The following is a 6,990-nucleotide window of genomic DNA, read 5'->3' as shown; positions in this document are numbered from 1 at the left end:
CTCGTAAAAACGATCCGGGCCTGATGTTTTGTCCCCACAAAGCTTCTGACGTCACAGCAGAAGTCACGGACCAGTGTCTTTCTGTCTTGTGTCTGGATTTCAGGCAACTGCCTGAGACACCCTCCGTCACCCTCCATGTTGCCCTTTTAACCATCATTTGTCTGAGGATAAAAGGATTCTCATTGGCTGAGGGAAAGACAAATGGAAGCCACTAGTACCACAGGAGGTTGGTGGACTCTTAATTAGGGAGGATGGGTTCGAGGTATTGGCTGGAGTGGAATGGTATCAAATACATCACAAGGTTTCCATGTGTTTGATGCCATTCCATTCACTCCGTTCCAGCCATTATTATGAGCCAGCCTCCACTGACTGGTACACAGGGACAACCGCACGTCTACTGCAGTACACACGTCCCCATGACACGGCACATTAGCTTTCAATTAACCTAACCCTCCATGGAATCTGGCTGGTAATGTTGTCTCCCCTATCTATGGTCTCCTACAAAGTTCAAAACAGAGAAGGGTGTCTATATGGGTTTTGTGGGGGGGGGTTCTGCTCTGCAGCCTCAGTCAGATACATCTGATGAATAAAGAGTGGCCTGCTTGCCTACCGGTTCAGTCAGGCATGTTTGTTTTGTGAGGCTGTGACTGACTGAGGCTAAGTCACCCAACTAAGCACAGCAGCAGCAGCAGCAGCAGCAGCACCACTAGGGAAACACTCTGAGAGGCCTGTGACATAACTGACATTTATTGTCATGAATCTTGTCCTGGAGGCAGGAGTGAGCGATTTCCTCTATATGAGCCAGCTGCAAAGTCAAAATTGGCTATATCGTAAAATGTATTAAAATATAAATAAATTGTAATTTAAGCCCAGCTAACACACTTGGTTCCTTGGAAGTTGTGGGAACATGTGTTTTTGGTTTCAATTTGTGAGAACAAAGCCATATGTTTCCTGACCGGTAAAACATAATGTTTTTTTTTAAATGTTCTGAGAACAGGAGAGAGCGTTTTATTCTGGTTCCTTTAAAGTTTTCCTAGGAGAAATTATAGGTTACTTTGAGGTTTTTGAGTAACTTCCTTAAAATGTCCACCGAAAGACTTGAAAACACTGCCAGCTTATTTTGGGTAAACTTTCTTGAACTCTAAGCACAGATGGAAATTAATTTTCTTAGACATTAATCGTGCAAAAACATTACTGTTTTATTGAGACACAGCATAAGTGAGGTTTGAACCTATGATCTTCTGTTCTTTATTCATAGAATTAGTCCACTGCGCCATCAGGACAGAGTTACCATGCCATGTTTTTCTTTACTCATACAAAGTTGTTCATTTTAGTCTATTCAAACATACCCCATTTCAATGGAGACAATCACTAATTAAGATCAGGTGTGGCCAATTAGTGGGCGTGGCCAACACACCTGAACACACTCAACAAGAGAGGGTAGAGGGAGTTTTGTTTTACGCTGAGAACAGAATGTATATGTTTTTAAATAACATTATTAGAATGTTCTCTGAACTTTACTAAAGTTCCTTTTTTATGGAAAGTTTTAACATTCTCTGAACAATAAGAACAAATTTAAATAGAACCATGAGGAAATTTGTAGGAAACGTTATGCTTAAGTAATCCAATACGCACAGAAGAATGTTGTTTTTTAATGGTCTCTGAACTTTGTGAACGGTCCCAATGTCAAAATCAAATAAAATTAGATTTGTCACATACACATGGTTAACAGATGTTAATGTGAGTGTAGCGAAATGCTTGTGCTGCTAGTTCCGACCATGCAGTAATATCTAACAAGTAATCTAACAATTTCACAACAACTACCTTATACACACAAGTGTAAAGAAATTAATAAGAATATGTACATAAAAAATATGGGTGAGTGATGGCCGAACGGCATAGGCAAGACGCAGTAGATGGTATGGAGTACAGTATATACATATGAGATGAGTAATGTAGGTTATGTAAACATTATATAAAGTGTCATTGTTTAAAGTGGCTAGTGATACATTTATTACATCCAATTTTGTATTATTAAAGTGGCTAGAGATTTGAGTCAGTATGTTGGCAGCAGCCACTCAGTGTTAGTGATGGCTGTTTAACAGTCTGATGGCCCTGCAAACTTGATGATTAAGTTGGAGGCGTGCATGGCCACGCAGTCGTGGGTGAACAGGGAATACAGGAGAGGGCTGAGAACGCACCCTTGTGGGGCCCCAGTGTTGAGGATCAGTGGGGTGGAGATGTTGTTTCTTACCCTCACCACCTGGGGGCGGCCCGTCAGGAAGTCCAGGACCCAGTTGCACAGGGCGGGGTCGAGACCCAGGGTCTCGAGCTTAATGACGAGTTTGGAGGGTACTATGGTGTTAAATGCTGAGCTGTAGTCAATGAACAGCATTCTTACATAGGTATTCCTCTTGTCCAGATGGGTTAGGGCAGTGTGATTGCAATTGCATTGTCAAACCAGATGGAGAATGTTCCTAGAACATTACCAAAATGTAAATTAAATGTAACTATGTTTGAACTTTTAGGAAATGTTGTGTCAAAGTAATGAAATACCAAGAAAAAATATTTAGTCAACTTCCGTAAAAGTACTGAGAATTTTCCAAAGCCAAGCAACTATCCTGCAACATTCACAGAACGTTGTGCAAAGGTACGCAAAATAACCATAGGGAAATCACGCATTCAACTAGCGCTAAAAAAACATATGTTACTCAGAATGTTATGTGCTTACTGGCAGGTTAGGATTAGCAGTGTTTCAAATCTGATTTGATAACTTTGGTGCTGTTGCAAGCTAGTGACCACTCTGCAGAGCTGCCTCCAGTACATGATTCATCCCAATAAATGCCAACCTGCTGCCGGTGCAGTCAGGCATGTTTGTTTTGTGAGGCTGTGACTGAGTGAGGCTAGGCTGAGTTACCTAACCAAACACAGCAGCGGCAGCACCACCACTAGGGAAACTCCCTGAGAGGCCTGTGACATAACTCACTCCCACACGCCTAGCTCGATCCAGCATCCAGCCTTCCCCTCCACAGGCTTAGAGAGAGAGCGGGAGAGATACAGCAAGATATATACAGTGCATTCAGGAAAGTATTCAGACCGCTTTACTTTTTACACATTTGATTACGTTACAGCCTTATTCTAAAATGGATTCAATTGTTTTTTCGCCCTCATCTACATACAATACCTCACAATGACAAAGTAAAAAGTATTTTTGACATTTTTGCAAATTTATAAAAAATAAACTGAAATATCACATTTACATAAATATTCAGACCCTTTACTCAGTACTTTGTTGAAGCACCTTTGGCGGCGCTTACTTGAGTCTTCTTGGGTATGATGCTACAAACATGGCACAGCTGTATTTGGGGAGTTTCTCCCATTCAGATCCCCTCAAGCTCTGTCAGGTTGGATGGGGAGTGTCTCAACACAGCTATTTTCAGGTCTCTCCAGAGACGTTTAACTGGGTTCAAGTCCAGGCTCTGGCTGAGCCACTCAAGGACATTGAGACTTGTCCAGAAGCTACTCCTGCATCGTTTTGGCTGTGTGCTAGGTTTGTTGTCCTGTTGGAAGGTGAACCTTCGCGCCACAGTCTGAGGTCCTGAGTGCTCTGGGGCTGGTTTTCATCAAGGATCTCTCTGTACTTGGCTCCATTCATCTTTCCCTCGATCCTGACTAGTCTCCAGTCCCAGCAGATGAAAAATATCCCTACAACATGATGCTGCCACCACCATGCTTCACAGTAGGGATTTTGCCAGGTTTCCTCCAGACGTGACACGTAGCATTCAGGCCAAAGAGTTTAATATTTGCTTCATCAGACCAGAGAATCTTGTTTCTCATAGTCTGAGAGTTCTTTAGGTGCCTTTTGGCAAACTCCAAGCAGCCTGTCTTTTACTGAGGAGTGTATTCCGTCTGGCCACTCTACCATAAAGGCCTGATTGGTGGAGTGCTGCAGAGATGGTTATCCTTCTGGAAGGTTCTCCCATCTCCACAGAGGAACTCTGGAGCTCTGTCAGAGTGACCATTGGGTTCTTGGTCACCTCTCAGACCAAGGCTCTTCTCCCCTGATTGCTCAGTTTGGCCGCGAAGCCAGCTCTAGGAAGAGTCTTGGTGGTTCCATTTAAGAATGATGGAGGACCTTCAATGCTGCAGAAGTGTTTTGGTACCCTCCCCCAGATCTGTGCCTCGACACAATCCTGTCTCGGAGCTCTACGGACAATTCCTTCGACCTCATGGCTTGGTTTTTGCTCTGACATGCACTGTCAACTGTGGGACCTGATATAGACAGGTGTGTGCCTTTCCAAATCATGTCCAACCAATTGAATTTACCACATGTGGATTCCAATCAAGTTCTAGAAGCAGCTCAAGGATGATCAATGGAAACAGGATGCAGTCTGAGCTCAATTTTATGTATTTCAGTCATTTTTTATTCATTTGCTAAAATGTCAAAAAACTGTTCTTTCTTTGTCATTATGGGGTATTGTGTGTAGATTGATGAGGAAAAAATGTATTTTATCAATTTTAGAATAAGGCTGTAATGTAACAAAATGTGGAGAAAGGGAAGGGGTCTGAATACTTTCTGAATGCACTGTATACAGAGAGAAAAGAGGGGATAGTTAAAGGTGAGAATAGAGGGGGGAGAGAGGGAGAACATGTAGAAGCCTAGATCCAGAGAGCCTGCTAAAGCCATCTGCTGCGTGTGGACCTGATTCTCCCAGCATCTGCTGAGATCCATTGTAGCAACTGTCAACGAAACGTGTAGCCTACAGTACAGTATGTACGGCATGGGCTCCATTTGAGAATGAAGATTCAGTTATGGGCAGGGTTGTCCTTCTTATTCTTATTGAGTTTGATGCTCCTCCCATGTTATTAGGAGGATATATAGGATACTAATGAAGAGGCAAACAAATGCAGGGATTTTGACTGGGGGAAAAAATGGATGAAACGTCTTTGTGTGTACATGCACGACTACACGTCTCTGACTGTGTGTGTGTGTTTGCGCACGTCTGTGACTGGGAGTGTTTTTTAATCTCTCACCTATGTATTTACAGTAAACCATTTTACCTGCACCTTGGTATTATTGTCAACACTCCTGCATCCCCTAGCCTGGCTGGCCAGGTTTAGTGTGTTATGGATGAACCTGGCAGAGGGGCGGGTCAGGTGCCCGCCCGGCCACACACAGGTAGGTTACTGTTCCCCTATCCCGCTGTCAGAGGAACATTGCCGAGTCAGCGTGCCCGACTGCCAGCATGGCGGAAGTCTGGGAGGGAGCCCGGCGTCTGTGCCACTCTATACACACTGCTAACCGCTTGCAGGGGCCTTGGCAACACACACACACACACAGCTGTTCTACACACAACTCTTTCAGGGGCTCTGGTACTACACTTAAGAGACTGTCTCCTGTCTCATTATCAGTGGAGGCTGGTGAGGGGAGGATGGCTCATAATAATGGCTGGAACAGAGCGAATGGAATGGATGATTTGATACATTCCATCAATTCTACTCCGGCCATTACCACAAGCCCGTCCTCCCCAATTAAGGTGCCACCAACCTCCTGTGGTCTTTATGTACTGGCTCTCGTATGTTTTCTTAAGTCGTCTCACTCTGTAGTATTTACAAAACAACTTTTCTATACAGGCTTTAGATGAACTGTATATGCTGACCCTGACTGGAGAGCACGAGTTTTGGTTTCAGCTTAAAGGTTCAACGCAGCTGTTTCTGTCTCAATATCAAATCCTTTCCGGGTAGCAATTAAGTACCTTACCGTAAGTGTTTTCGATTAAAATGGTCAAAAAGAAACAAAAATAGCTTCTTAGCAAGGAGCAATTTCTCAAGAAAGAATTTTGCCAGGATTGTCTGGGAGGGGTCTGAGTGGGGAGGGGAAGACTGAAAACTAGCAGTTATTGGCAGAGATGTTCGGAACTCTTTTTCTTATTGGTCTATAAACTAATGTTTGGTTGGGCTGTCTCCAACCAAACAGGAACCCACACACACACACACACACACACACACACACACACACACACACACACACACACACACACACACACACACACACACACACACACACACACACACACACACACACACACACACACACACACACACACACACACACACACACACACACACACACACACACACACACACACACACACACACCACACACCACACACCACACACCACACACACACACACACAGGGATGCTGGCTCATGTTGACTTAAATGCTTCCCACTGTTGTGTCAAGTTGGCTGGATGTCCTTTGGGTGGTGGACCACTCTTGATACACACAGGAAACTGTTGAGCGTGAAAAACCCAGCAGCGTTGCAGTTCTTCACGCAAACCGGTGTGCCTGGCACCTACTACCATACCCCAACGGCATTTACCCCAGTTTGGGAGTACCTGATCTACACTGATAGAAGTGGATTTAACAAGTGACATTAATAAGGGATCATAGCTTTCACCTGGATTCACCTAGTCAGTCTATGTCATGGAAAGAGCAGGTGTTTTTAATGTTTTGTATACTCAGTGTATATAATGACAGAAAAATCTCATTTTTTACTGCACTGGGCCTTTAAGATCACTTTATACGCCACATACACATCCTAGTGAGATCAATTCTGTCTGGCAGCTTTGTTGAGGAGAAGCCTGCCATGATCGGGTATGGATTGTGGGAGGCGTATGCCCCTGGGCGCTATTGACTGTCCTGACTGGCCCAATCGTTGCGCCTCATGAGCAGAGGGGAGCTCGATGCACTAAATTGACAGACGAGGAACGTCAAAGTCAATTCCTGATCATGACTCTGCCTCAATGAATCTAATTTACTTCACAATAAGAGCGCAGACAGGCAAGCACCGATGTGACTCACTGCTGAAGTTCACCATGTCTGTTTATCCACAATTCTTCATCAGGCACAATGGCCATTTGATTATTGCACATTGATTGTTACATTCTGTAACTCTCCTGATCCGCTTTCCACGGGTGATTGTAC

This window comes from Oncorhynchus tshawytscha, linkage group LG24, assembly GCF_018296145.1.
Source record: "Oncorhynchus tshawytscha isolate Ot180627B linkage group LG24, Otsh_v2.0, whole genome shotgun sequence".
NCBI lineage: Eukaryota > Metazoa > Chordata > Actinopteri > Salmoniformes > Salmonidae > Oncorhynchus > Oncorhynchus tshawytscha.
This window is presented reverse-complemented; position numbering follows the sequence as displayed.